The following is a 14,902-nucleotide window of genomic DNA, read 5'->3' as shown; positions in this document are numbered from 1 at the left end:
GAGCGCCTCTAGATGCATAATCATGCATGCTGAAATCTGAGTTTGAAGTTCTTCTCAAAGCGGATCTTTTATGTTTGTGCTCCAAGCGGACCCAGTGAGGCCTGGACTCCTGCTTCTCCTTTAACCCACTAGCAATAGTCTTAAGCCTACATGAAATACCACTATAGCAAATAGCACTTTTATTTATCTATCATAACCCAAAATTCTATAAGCCACAGCCCTTTTGCGCTCTGCGCTTCACTGCGTCACACTTTTCTACACAGATGGCTGTTGAAGAACAATAGTCTATTTGGGAACTGATTGTCTGGTCCCAGCGTTATTTATGTTCAATGATAAACATCATGGGGAAAATGCATAAATACAGCCTGTAAAGTTTAAAGAATGAGGAAGAGGAATGAGGGATCTGAGCTGAAGCTCCCAGTGTAACAAGAACCTAAAAACACCCCTTAAAAGTAACCATCGACATTACCATGTGACTAAATTTAGTACGTGCACCTCAATTCAAGCGCAAGGCGACACAGCAGTCCCACAGTGCACCCACCCCAAAAAAGAATCCGCCGCTCTTCTGTTTCTCTATGCCCCTAAAAAGAATGTCCCTTTTGGCACACATCATGACAACATCCAATACCACTTTCACATGCTCACAGTTTCTCAACAAATGTGATGTTTCCACCATCTCATTGCATTTGGCTTATTACAGTCTCCATTTACTAAGCAAATTTCTCTCTGTGCCGCTGGATTACTCAGAACTAGAACATGACGCTTGCTGTTTTCATATATAGGATAAGCATACATTAAATTTTATTCTGCCTCATTTTATTTTATTTGGTGGTTATTTTTATGAGTTTAAGTGACACCCCTAAAATGAAATAAATGAATAAATAAATAAAAATCTCCCAAAGGAAAGCCACGTTATTGGGTGGGCCCTGAAACAAAGTGGCCACCCATAGCTATGCCCCTGTCTCCAACTATCAGAGGGCAGGGAAGGTCTGCATACTGCTCAAACTCATGCAGAAGTCATTATTTTTATTTATGTGGAAAAAATATATTTTTTGGAGGGGGGGGGGCTTTCATTCCTTCCTCTCCCTCATTCCTATGAATGAGCGCACAGCCTCAGAGGACTTTCAACACGGAGCACGGCTTTCCACTGACATTGAGAATAGGAGTCTTGTTTAATTTTTTAACAACTTATTTTAATGTGGGCAAAATCTTTGATTTTACCTCTGACTTTCTCATTTGATAAACACCTTTCTTTAAAACTTTTCCAGAGTTTTTTAGTTTTTTTTCCCGTGATTACCACTTCACCTTGGTGAAACAAACGATCAGTTGACATACTAACATTCATGAGGTGCTTTGTATTGACAATTAGTGGATGAATCTGGGCGTGTAGAGCGCAGAACCTGAGAAGGAACCTTGTATGGAAACCTTCAGGAAAAGCTGTAAAATGAAATTGCGTGCTGGTGTGTGTTCTCATGATTTTGTTAATCTGAATTTTTTTTGCTGTATGCCATTTTCTTTTTCTTGGTGTACATACACTCTTAGTGTGGATACTATGCAATGTTTTATAAATGAGACCCCTGCTCTCTAAACACTAGGCAACCATCTAACAGTTACAAAATCTGAACTCTTGTAACTTAAGTATGAAATGTAGTAACTAAACTTAAATCCGAAACAAATAATAAGCTTTATTGTCATTGTAGAGGTAGTATAACGAAATTACAAAGAGATGGCAGCATCTCTTTGGCAGCAATTTTTATTGTCAAACTTGAACAACAAACAAACAGCCTCTCTAACTCCACAACCAACTCCAAAAGTTGGCTTTCCCCACATTTCATAACAAAAGCACAAAAGCTAGCATAACCTTCCCTGGTTGACATAATCATTCATCAACATATATGTATGTACTGACAATTCCATAATGTTTAGGGACCCAACACCGTTATTTTCTGAGCTGACTTAAATTATTAGCCAAATATGTTTTTCACAACTGAAACTATTTGTTTGCAGTGTACATACAAAACAATAGGAACCCTCTCTGGGAGCTTATAGCTGGTTTTGCATCAAAATGTGAAAAAAATCTGTTGCTTGGTTCGAATTTAAAAACTAAGCATTTATTCCTAAAGTAGCTAAACACAATAAGGTCCTTCAGATTACCACATTGCTTTCATTCCTGTGTCTGTTCTAAATCTACATGTTGACTGATATAATAAACTGGGAAATTATATCGACTGATGACAATAAAACATAGTAAGGCTGCTTTATGATAAGCATTTAGTAACATGCATTTCACAAGACTTACCCTTTATAGTCTAGTGATCATTAAATCCTTGACATCTTATTTGATCTGTCCCCTTACGTGGTGCTGTTCGGAGACTATGCATACATGCAAATTGAAGGCTGTTTTAAGCTTATATTAGATGGTGGTTAATATTAGGCTAAGAATTGTACACATTAACTCGCCTCAATCAGTGTATTAATTGACCTCTTTTCACACTTTGAGATAAAAACAATCTAATAATTCGTCAAATTATCCACATACTTATCACAAGTTAAAACAGCCCAGCATGAGGCTAGCTAACTTTGCTATGCTAACTTTGCGGCAAAAGCTGTTTTAAGCTTGTGCAGCTGGAAACAGCACAAGCGAAACAAGCATTCTAAAGCCACTTCAAAACAAAAGAATTAAAACAAAAACATCCAGCAGCTTATTTCTGATACTTACATTTCCCTCGATAACATTTGTATGTTTTGGTAAATCCTGTCTGCAGACGTCCCTGTAGAGACAGAAAATGAACACACGTAGCCTACAATGCAACCCGTGTGATCCAAGCAGGCTACCTGTAATGAGCGCAGTGATGCTAATTATGCTTACCAAGTATTTAGGAGCAATGCCTGTAAATGAGTTCAGCCACGCTGTTCCTCCAAGGAGACTTGTCTCTCAACGGCTCCGGTAGGCTTATCTCATAGTTTGAAATTATGACATGGTATCTCATTATTATGACATTTTATCTCATAATTATGACTTTTTAACTCATAATTATGACTTTTTTATCTCATAATTATGACTTAGTATCTCATAATAATGACTTAGTATCTCATAATTATGACTTTTTTATCTCATAATAATGACTTAGTATCTCATAATTATGACTTTTCTATCTCATAATTATGACATTTTAACTCATAATTATGACTTTTTTATCTCATATTTATGACTTAGTATCTCATAATAACGACTTAGTATCTCATAATAATGACTTAGTATCTCATAATTATGACTTTTTTATCTCATAATTATGACTTAGTATCTCATAATTATGACTTTTCTATCTCATAATTATGACATTTTAACTAATAATTATGACTTTTTTATCTCATAATTATGACTTTTATATCTCATAATTATGACTTAGTATCTCATAATTATGACTTTTATATCTCATAATTATGACTTAGTATCTCATAATTATGACTTAGTATCTCATAATTATGACTTTGTATCTCATAATTATGACTTAGTATCTCATAATTATGACTTTTCTATCTCATAATTATGACATTTTATCTCATAATTATGACTTAGTATCTCATAATTATGACTTTGTATCTCATAATTATGACTTTCTATGTGCCATTTTTTTATTTTCATGTGGCGGAAACGGGCTTCCATATACTCGCGTTCTCGTCAAGTCTTTTTTTTTTTTTTTTTTTTTTATTGAAAAATTATACAAATCACAAGGCAGCAAATCAAAAGGTGTTTCAATACAAAACAGAAATGAGAGGCATGGATGCAGAACAGCCACAAAAGGACAGACAAAAAAAAAAAAAAAAAACAAAGAAAAAAACTAAAACAAAAAGAATACATTGAAACCATTGAAAACAAGGCAGTTACGAGCTACAAGACTGCTAACTTATGTTCTACAATAATGTTGAGACGTTTTTTAGCAATAGGAGTCACCATTATTTTAAGGGCTTTTACATAGAGTAGAAACTCATTGAAAAAAGTGCAAAATTTAGGAGGCATTTTCTTACATTTGGACTTATGTATGTATGACTTTCCAAGAATTATGATAGTATTTATCAGAAGGGATGTTTTTTTACAGTCTAAGATTAGATCAAAAATAAGGTCTTTCTGACAAAAAATCTCCAGCTGAGGAAAACTAGGTTGTAACCATATGAAAACATTTTGCCAAAAAGTATCAGAGAAATTACAGAGAAAAAATACATGGTCAGTAGATTCAATATCAGTATTGCAGAAGGAACAACAATTGGTTTCAAATCCAAAACGCTTATGTAAAAAGTCATTGGAGGGATATATATTATTGAACGTACGATAATGAATTTCTTTCGCTTTGGGGGGAATAGGAAATTTCAAAAACTGTGTTCTCAAACAGGGCACAATATCTTTAGGAAAGAATTCTAAGATAGAATTTTTGTAAGATTGAAATGGAAACAAGATACGAGTGAATAAGTAACGAATAGTTTTATTTTGAATTGGAGTCTCTCTGAAATCACAATCACCTATTAAGGTTAGAGGAAGCTGAGGAAGGATAAGGTTAGTGGATGTTGATAAAACACTTCTAATCAAGATCAAAATAGAGTGTGGAATAGCTTTGGTAATAAGCTTGAATGTTTTTAGATTAGTAAAATTACCATATTTAGCACAGAAGTCATTAAATGCTAAAAGCTGGCCACTATTATCTACAAGGTGAATTGGAGACCAAATACCATTATCTAACCAATCCTTATAAAATACAGACTTGTTTCTAATAGTAACATATCTATTATTCCAAATCGGGGTATTGTGTGGAGTAAAAAAAAAGTATTAAATATAAGGTCTCTCCCTCCAAAGACTTTGTTAGTTAATGAATTGATTTCTGATAATCAGATTGATTTGTTTTGTCTCACAGAAACCTGGCTACAAGAGGACTACGTTAGTATAAATGAGTCAACCCCCTCCAGTTATTCAAATTTCCACATTCCCAGATCTGTGGGAAGAGGAGGAGGAGTGGCAACTATCTTTCAGTCTGATTTATTAATTAGTCCCAGGCCAACTAATAATTACAGTTCTTTTGAACATTTAACCCTCAGTTTCCCTCATCCAAACTGCAAAGCAATAAAACCTCTTCTGTTTGTTGTTTTGTATCGTCCACCAGGCCCTTACACTCAGTTTTTGGATGAGTTGTCAGATTTCTTATCTGATTTGGTGTTAAATACTGATAAGGTTATTATAGTGGGTGATTTTAACATCCATGTTGACACTGAATGTGATAACCTTAGTGTAGCCTTTAAAACTATCCTAGATTCAATTGGTTTTGCTCAAAATGCTCCATACTTTAGACCTTGTTCTGACATATGGCATTGATTGTGAAGAATTAACAGTATTCTCTCACAACCCTGTCCTGTCTGATCATTTTTTAATAACATTTGAGTTTAATCTAACTGAATTCTCCACCCCCAAAAGAGGGTTCCATTAAAGTAGATCTTTATCGGATAATGCTGTATCAAAACTTAAAGAGTCTGTCCCCTTTTTAATATCCTCTGTATTGCAGAAATGCCCTGTAGATGGCAGCATTGCTGTTTCTTCCCATTCACAAATCGATACCTTTGCTAACAATGTGACTTCCTCATTGCGTTCTGCATTAGACAATGTAGCTCCCTTGAAAAAGTGATTATTCACAGGAAGCTGGCTCCTTGGTTTAATTCAGAGCTGCGTTCCTTGAAGCACAATGTTAGGAAATTGGAGAGAAAATGGCGCTCTACACACCAAGAGGAATCCTACTTAATCTGGAGGGACAGACTATTGTTGTATAACAAGACCCTCCGCAGAGTTAGAGCAGCATATTTTTCATCATTAATTGAAGAGAATAAAAATAATCCTAGATTTCTCTTTAGTACAGTTGCCAAACTTACCCAGAGCCACAGCTCTGTTGATCCATCCATTCCCTTAGCTCTTAGTAGTAATGATTTTATGGGATTCTTCATAAATAAAATTGATGCCATTAAAGATAAAATAATTGGCATCCTCCCAAACATGATTACCTCGTCCTCAGTAAGTGAGGCAGCATTGGAGGAATCTTTAGAATCTGCGCAGTGTTTGAACTGTTTAGAAGCAGTAGAGCTTTCTGAGCTATCTAAAATTTTAGCTTCATCTAAACCTTCTACCTGTATGTTAGACCCAATCCCAACCAAGTTGTTTAAGGACATATTCCCTTTGATCAGTGGCACTATTTTAGACATGATTAATCTATCCTTAGTAAATGGATATGTACCACAGGTTTTGAAAGTAGCTGTTATTAAACCTTTACTTAAGAAACCTTCTCTTGATCAAGATGAGTTAGTAAATTACAGACCTATATCTAATCTTAAGTAAAAAATCTTGGTGTTATTTTTGACCAAGACATGTCATTTAAATCCCATATTAAACAGGTTTCCAGAGTTTCCTTTTTTCACCTCCGGAATATCGCCAAAATTAGAAACATTCTGTCCAGGAGTGATGCTGAAAAACTGGTCCATGCATTTGTTACTTCAAGGATATTGTATTGGACTATTGTAATTCTTTACTATCAGGAAGTCCACAAAATGCAGTTCAAAGCCTTCAGCTGATCCAAAATGCTGCAGCAAGAGTTCTGATGAAAATCAACAAGAGGGATCATATTTCTCCAATTTTAGCTTCCCTTCATTGGCTTCCTGTTAAATCAAGAATAGAATTTAAAATTCTTCTTCTAACGTATAAAGCCCTTAATAATCAAACTCCATCATATATCAGAGCTCTGATTACCCCGTATGTTCCTAACAGAGCACTTCGCTCTCAGACCGCAGGTCTGCTGGTGGTTCCTAGAGTCTCTAAAAGTAGAATGGGAGGCAGATCCTTTAGCTATCAGGCTCCTCTCCTGTGGAACCAACTCCCAGTTTTGGTCCGTGAGGCAGACACCCTGTCTACTTTTAAGACTAGGCTTAAAACTTTTCTTTTTGACAAAAATTATAACTAGTGACTCATGTTACTCTTAGCTACCTTTATAGTTTTACTGCTATAGGCTTAGGTTACTGGAGTATATCAGGATCTAATTTTCTCACTATATTGAGTTCTACTGTTCTTCAATTATGCATTATGTGTTGTCATTTCTGCTTTAACTTTCTGTTCTCTCTCTTTTCTCTTCATAGTAGGTACACCTGGTCTGGCGTTCTGTTAACTGTGACATCATCCAGAGAAGACGGCTCACCCGCTACTACCATCTAATGTAGAACAGATTACTAGATCAATGTGTGCTTCTGTGCTTTTTTGTTTCTCTTGTTGTGTCTCTGTTCTGTCTTCTGTAACCCCAGTCGGTCGAGGCAGATGACCGTTCATACTGAGCCCGGTTCTGCCGGAGGTTTTTCCTTCCCGTTAATGGGTGGTTTTTCTTCCCACTGTCGCTTCATGCTTGCTCAGTATGAGGGATTGCAGCAAAGCCATGTACAATGCAGATGACTCTTCCTGTGGCTCTACGGTTCCCCAGGAGTGAATGCTGCTTGTCGGGACTTTGATGCAATCAACTGGTTTCCTTATATAGGACATTTTTGACCAATCTGTATAATCTGACCCAATCTGTATAATATGATTGAACTTGACTTTGTAAAGTGCCTTGAGATGACATGTTTCATGATTTGGCGCTATATAAATAAAATTGAATTGAATTGAATTGAATTAAAATTATGATTGTATAGAAGTTTCCAATATAAAAGGACTTGTTGGTGGAAGAGAGCTAATTTGATGGGCAATTTTTGAATTAAGTAATCACATTTAAGTAAGAAATCAATGCCTCCCAGCATCTTAAAGATTTGCCTGGGGATATGAAACCAGATGTTATTTGTGTTTAAAAGTGATTTTAACCAGTTAATTTTCAAAGTTCCATTCATGAACTCAAAATCAATGGCTTCTAACCCTCCATCCTCATATTTCTTAGATAATAAAGTCTTTTTTAATATAATGTGTTTTTTTCCTCCAAATGTAGTTGAAATTAATTTGATTTATTCTTTTAATAGCTCTATTGGAGATCGCTAAAGAATATGCTGGAAAGATACATCTTGAAATACTTTCCATCTTAGTCAAAAAGACTCTACCTAGTAAACTAACATCATGCAGCAGCCACAAGTTGAGCTTAGATTGGCAATTATCTACTACTTTCCAAATATTTTCATTTTCTCTGTCAGCATAGTTTTTGGTAATAGTAATACCTAAATATTTCACAGTAGATTTTATGGGTATGCCATAAGCTTCTGTTAGGTGAAGTTGTGTTTGATGAATAGGTATCAATTCACATTTATTTAAATTGAGTTTCAACCCTGAAGCTTTAGAAAATATGTGAATTCTTTCCAGTATCTTTGGGACTTCTGATAACTGCTTCATAAAGATGGTAGTATCGTCAGCTAGCTGGCTAATAAGTAAAGGCATACCAAGAGCATTTAAAGGAGCAATATTAGAATTTTTTATAAAAATTGAAAGCATTTCCACAGCAATTAAAAAAAGAAATGGGGAGATGGGACAACCTTGTTTCACTCCGCGTTCTATAGTAAAACGAGGCGAGGTACCACCTGGTAAGGAGACAGAGCTGTTTGTGTCCTTATAAAGAGATTGAATAATATGTCGAAATTTGGGACCAAATCCTAAAAATTTTAAGCAGCTAAAGATAAACGGATGTTCAATGGAATCAAAAGCTTTATAGAAGTCGAGAAACAAAATAAAGCCATCATCTTTTATTAAATAGTTATAATCTAGGAGATCAAGTACTAAGCGAATATTATTGTGAATGGACCTTTTCTGGATAAAACCAGATTGGGATTCACTAATAATTTTATGCAAATTTGATTTTAGCCTGTTGGCATAAATTAGGGTAAGAATCTTGTAGTCAGTGTTTAGTAAAGTGATTGGTCTGAGATTATCAAGAATTCTATGGTCTTTACCAGGTTTGGGGATTAAAATAATTACTCCTTGTTTCATAGTTGGTGGGAAAGCCAAATTGTCCATCACTTCATTAACCATATTAAAAAAGGGTTCTCTTAAATGGTTCCAGAAATGTTTGTAAAAATTGGATGTAAGACCATCACACCCAGGAGATTTGTTCAAAGATAAACTGTTGACAGCTACATCCAACTTATTGATAGAGATATCAGCATCACACAAAACTGCAAACTCTTCATCAATGCGAGGTACAAGATTCAGGATGTGACTGAAAAAGAAAGAAGCATTATCAGAAGAATATGAAGAGGAGTAAAGATGGTTGTAGAAGGAGAAAACTTCTCTGGAAATCAAAATAGGGTCAGTTATAATTTGGTCATGCACCTTCAAGGCTTTAATAGAGTTTTTTTCCTGCCTTCTTTTCTCAAGCTGACAGAAATAAGAGGTACTTTTTTCCCCTTCTTCGATCCATTTAGCACGAGATCTAATGTAGGCGCCTTTCGCCTTATGAGTATAAATTTCATCCAGCTTAGTCTGCAGATTTTGTAATATTTGTTTATCTTCTTCAGTAGGAGAAGTCTTACTGCAATAAGTGTTTATATCTTTAATTAAACTCATTTCAGAAAGCCTACCATTTTTACTTAACTTTTTCGCAAAGAAAATGCAAAATTTGCGTATTCTAAATTTTAAGAATTCCCATCTGGCGGAATGAGAAGATAAAGACAGATCTGACATTACCTCAGAGATCAGAGAAAGAATTCCACTTTCAAAGTCTTTGTTTTTAAGTAAGCTTGAATTAAATTTCCAATATCCTACTATACCTTTACGAATACCAGGATTCAAAGTCAATTTAATTACTGCGTGATCTGTCAGAGGAGCTGCTGACATGGAACATTCTGAAACAAAATTTCTCATGGGGGCGGAAATTAACCAAAAGTCTATTCTGGATTTGATTGTATCATTTGGCTTAAACCAAGAATATTGTTTCGTGTTTGGATATTTGAAGCGCCAGGGGTCTAGTAAGTCAAGAGATCCACAGAATTCAGTAAGTGTGGAGTTGGAACTGCGTTGGAAACGAGAAGGATGTCTATCAAGTACTTCATCGTAAACCATATTGTAATCTCCTCCTACAATAACGTCTGCAGATGGATAGGAGAGCTTAAGAGCTTCAACATTCTCGGAGATTTCAGAGAGTAACCGTTTGTTTTGTCCAGGGGAGTTAAAACCATAGATATTTACTAAAAAAGTATGATGCCCGTTAAGATCTAAAACACATATAAGCCAGTGACCGGTCATACTAAATTTAGAAGTAAGTAATTTCCCAGGTGAGTTATAGAAAAGAATTGCTAAACCTGCAGATTTAGTGGTGCCGTGATCAAAGATAATTTTATCCCCCCACTGATTAATCCAAAATTTTTCATCTTCTGGACAAGAATGAGTTTCTTGCAGTAAAAAAAAGTTGTCTCTTTCGCCCTTACAAAACAAGAAAATAGCCTTTCTTTTGGTGATATCTCTTATGCCCCTAACATTAAGTGAAAAGCAAGAAAAGGAAACATTCATAACTGAGAAAACAAGAATTAACAACAGTAGAAGAGAAATACAAAACTTGACAAATCGCACAAACGAAGCGATTGAAGACGATTTATAATAGAGGAAATATTGACCCGTTTAAGTCAAAAAATAGAACTTTGACTTTCCAACCTAACCAACATGGTCAAACTATTGTGAATTTGTAACTTTCACATTCAAGACAAAACATAATGAAAAAGTCAACTAGGTAATCTTTTGTCCGTTTATATATCCAATTCCACCTCTGTAGTAAGCCCGCTTTCCTTCTGCTCTTGCTAGCTGGATCTTTGGCCACACTGCAGCGCGCGACTCCCTGTCAGCCTTGCAAAGATCTTCTATGAAGGCGATGCGCATCTCTTTGCAAACAGCCGAATCTTTCGTCATTCTCCACAGTACATCACGATGCATTCTTTGGGTAAACTGGACGATGACTTGCCTGGTTTGATTCTCCGTGTGTCTGCCAAGACGATGCACTGAATCCACAATGTGATTGATGTTTGAGGCCCAAGAGGGGGAAATCTTCACCAGAAGGTTTGTCACCACTTCACGGATATTTTCACCATCTTTCTCTTTCAAACCTCGAATTTTTAAATTCCATCGACGCTTGTATCGCTCAAGCTCCAGGACACGTTCCAAAAGGTCTGTGTTATCTTTTTTAAATGCAGCCACTTCTTTTTCCGTGGACAGGAGCCGCGTTTGGCAATCTTTAATCTCAGCAGCGTTGAATTCAACAGCTTTAGCGATGTTAGCCAGCATACCGGAGTTTTGTTGAAGTTGAGAGCCGAGTGTGTCAATTTTATCAGTCAGCTGCTTTATCGCGTTAAGAACAGCACACATGTCATTTGAATCATCTGCTCTTGAGTCTTTCTTCTTAACAACTGGTGGGGTTTTAGCGGGAGAAAATGGGTCTTTCCTTTTAGAAGTTCCGGCGGTGGCATCAGCTTTAGCAGCATAGTCGTGGTTAGCTAAAGCTAACTCCTCAGCACGAGAGGAGGAGAGAGGAGATTTTTTGGACGCCATAAGTCTTCTGTCAGTTAGTTATTCTTACCGTCTTGCGATTAATGATTAAAGAAGTTCGGGTGTTGAGTTGGCATTGGTTGGAAAGCAAAGAAGTGATGTAAATTGGGGCAAAAAAAAAAAACGGAGCTTACAGCTCTGGCTGCACCTGGTACGCCATCTTGCCGGAAGCCCGTTCTCGTCAAGTCTGTTCTCGGTAAGAACACAGGAAGATCGGACTTGACGAGAACGCGAGCACGCAGCACGTATTGTGCATTGGAACAGAAGTATACTCGTGACGTCATCACACCCACAGCGCTTGAGCATTCCTTTAACGTTCAAAACTATTTATACACTACACCATCATATCTTATTGAAAACGTTTTTTATTTAAATTAATTTCTAAAAAGTATAAAAAATATCTAAAATAATTACAGAACTGTGGGTATAAAACCAGCAATAGCGTGAATTTCTTTGTGGGGAGTTGTAATTGTTCTAGTTATAGAGGCGATTGAATCTTCTTTAAAAATCAGCACTTTGTAGAAGCAAAATGAGCGATACGAGCAATGTTGCTGTTGCTTCGGTCGTTGGTCAGCTTTACCAGCAGGCTGAAGAGGAGGTGATGCAGTTGAGGAGGAAAATCCGAGCAAGGAGAAGATTGATGCAGCAGAGGAGGCTCAGAAGGCAGGCTTTGCTCGCCCATCTATTGCCAACTGGTAGGCATTTTAAGATTGACAGCCTATTTCCTACTTTTATCTTAAAAAAAAAAAACATTGATGATGATATTAAAAACGTGATCAGGTTGAAATTGTGACTATTTTTCCTATATTAATAAAAATGAAGACCCAGTTTTAACATTAATAACAGTAGGGTTAAGCTACTTTATTGCACCTCCTGACCTTCACAGCATTGATCATTAAGAAAGGAAAAAAAAAAACATTTTTATGTCTGTCCACCTTTACAGTGATTAATCTATAAATTATGTGCAGTTAGTTCAGCCCATTTTTTCAGTGAAATGGTAAAAATACCAGAGAAGGGAAGCCATTTGTTACATTTACTATACTTGACTAGTTTTACAACACTATACATTTTATCTTTTCTTTCTTGAGAACTATAATAATCTGCATGTTAAACAGGTATAGTTTTATGCATAGAAAACGTGACAAAAAACAATTAACATTTGGCATTTTTTATTTACAGGAAGAAACAGAAACAAAATATGTGAGGGTAAACACCTCTGTGCCAATCCTCCAAATATTTTTTAATGAAGGACCTGAAACCAGCCTTCTAGCTAAACAGGGCCACCATCGTCCTCCTCCTTCAGCTGCTGCCCATCCAGAAGGTCCATGGATGGCCACAGGAGATAGAGGTTCTGGTGACCCTCTGCTGGCTGGTCTGTGGTGCATCCTATAGGGAAACAGCTTGCCAGTAAGATCTCTTACCTTCTTGTCCTTAAATAGAGCTAGCAATGACACACAATTGATAGATGATATTAATTGGATAGAAGATTAAGACAGATCAGCATATTACCTAAATTACAAGTTAATTTTATATTTGGTACAGGTCAAGTGGAGGCACGCTACAACAGACACCACGCCAAGGCTGATAAACATCATTGAGCGTGTCTTTGGTGGTCTGAAGACACGGTGGCGTTCCATCTTCTTAAGGGTGCTGGAGGTCCGCCTCACGTTTGCCCCAAAAGTAATCGCCGCCTGCTGCATCCTTCGCAATATTAGTATAGCAGCAGGTGACCAGCTGGACGTGGAGGGTGAGGAGGTTGACCCAGAGGAGGATGGCCATCCAGCGGCTGAAAACAGGGAGCTGCTCCAGCTGGCTGCATGTTTAAGTGAACATGACTACACCTGACCTAATGTAGATCAGTTGGAGTCTTGTTCACATGCTGCTTCGTTTCTTTTGTTTTCACCACCTGGAAAAATACCTAAAATAATGCGTAAATTAATTTCCATTCCACCAACTATTTTTAATTGTAAGTTTATAGGCATTGTCTGTTTGTATAAGATCTTAATGAGTTATTTCGTTGTTTTAAACCATGTTAGTAACTGTTAATAATTTGTTGAATATATTACACCTTCATTCTGTTCCAAAGATAAAACATTTGTATAAAATAAATGTCTGTTTTTTCATATACTATTATTACTATTATTTTCTTTCCCTCTTTCTCCTCTCAATTATTCGTGTCCTGACTCAGAAGAAACTCACTTAGATAGGAAAAACATTTATAGAATGTATGTATTTATTTATTTTATATGCTGCTGCCGTCCTAGGGAGACATTTACAATTTATTCCAGCAAGTATTGAGTTAATAAAGCAACACACGTCAGTCAGATAAACACAAAACAAATAAATCATAACCAGCGGTATTATGCACACTACTTTTTTTAATTACGCACTAACTCTGTAAACAGGCCACATAGGGAAGCTTAAAAGTATAATATTCTCGCCTCAAACGATCTTAAAACGTACTTTTTCACCAATAATAGCAGCAGAAAAGGGATTTTTTTACTTACCGCTGTGAGCTCTGTTTGCGCTGTCTCGAGTCAAGCTGCGGCCGCGGTGCATTCTGGGCAAGCGGTCAGTCTGAAGAACGCACAAGTCTGCTCTGATGCATGCTCGATAAAGAGAGCGGGCGAGAACAACATCCGGGGAATTCGGCGCGTTCTCGATTTGGCATTCTCAGCATTGGAACAGTGCTCGGGCTGAGGCTGATGACGTGTCACGAGCACACGAGCACACGAGAACGCTCAAGAACGCATATTGAGAAACGGCCGTAGTGACAGTGCGCAATAGGGGGTTTTCACTGACGTCACTGGCCAACTTCCGGTCCGCCATATTGGGTGGCACACTTCCTTATCTCTAGTTGTCGTACACGTATTATCTATCGCGAATGGATAAGTACGCCAGCACGCTAGAGCGACCAGATAAGGACGTATATCTGAGGAAATGTTCCGTGATCGACCATATGGACCCCTATGCCCTCCACGGTGCCTTGTTTAGCCGTAATCCAGATGCATTACCTGGTGTTCGGTGAAAACCCTCTGCACACTCTTGAGGAAATGAGAGCTTACAAGGGTCTAGAGGCTCACAACCAGTTCACATCTGGTTATGTACATCAAGGAAATCGCCATCATACGTGGACGGGTGAGTTTTAATAAGATGGTAAAAATGTAAACAATCCGACGCAAATGTGTCGCATGCTTCTGCGGTGGCTGGCGGACGGCGGTGCGCGAAGGCGCTTGGCTGCAAAGCCGATCGACGCCGCTCGCGGCTTTAATTATTTAAGCAGAACAATGACCAGTGAAAAATTAAGTTGTATTTACCGTATTGGCGCCGGTAGGAGCTGCAGATCATAAAGCCAGCAAACAGTGGGAACACAGCAACTCG

At 37.2% G+C, this 14,902-nt stretch overlaps 1 protein-coding gene across 8 annotated transcripts in view; it reads right to left on the bottom strand.

Annotated features, from left to right (window-relative positions):
- Nucleotides 1-14,902, bottom strand: part of LOC118556076 — a 45,558-nt gene that overhangs the window by 4,327 nt on the left and 26,329 nt on the right. For 7 of the 8 annotated variants that reach the window (XR_004929100.1, XM_036130869.1, XM_036130868.1 and 4 more), the window contains one exon: nt 2,720-2,771. The gene's annotated coding sequence lies outside the window, so the exon portion shown is untranslated. Of the gene's footprint in view, nt 1-2,719; nt 2,772-2,869; nt 3,055-14,902 lie in introns of those variants that run through there. The other variant, XM_036130871.1, reaches the window with a different exon arrangement.

Source organism: Fundulus heteroclitus, unplaced genomic scaffold, assembly GCF_011125445.2.
Source record: "Fundulus heteroclitus isolate FHET01 unplaced genomic scaffold, MU-UCD_Fhet_4.1 scaffold_39, whole genome shotgun sequence".
NCBI lineage: Eukaryota > Metazoa > Chordata > Actinopteri > Cyprinodontiformes > Fundulidae > Fundulus > Fundulus heteroclitus.
Note: the sequence above shows the minus strand (reverse complement) of the source record. Positions and strands in the feature narration are given on the sequence as shown.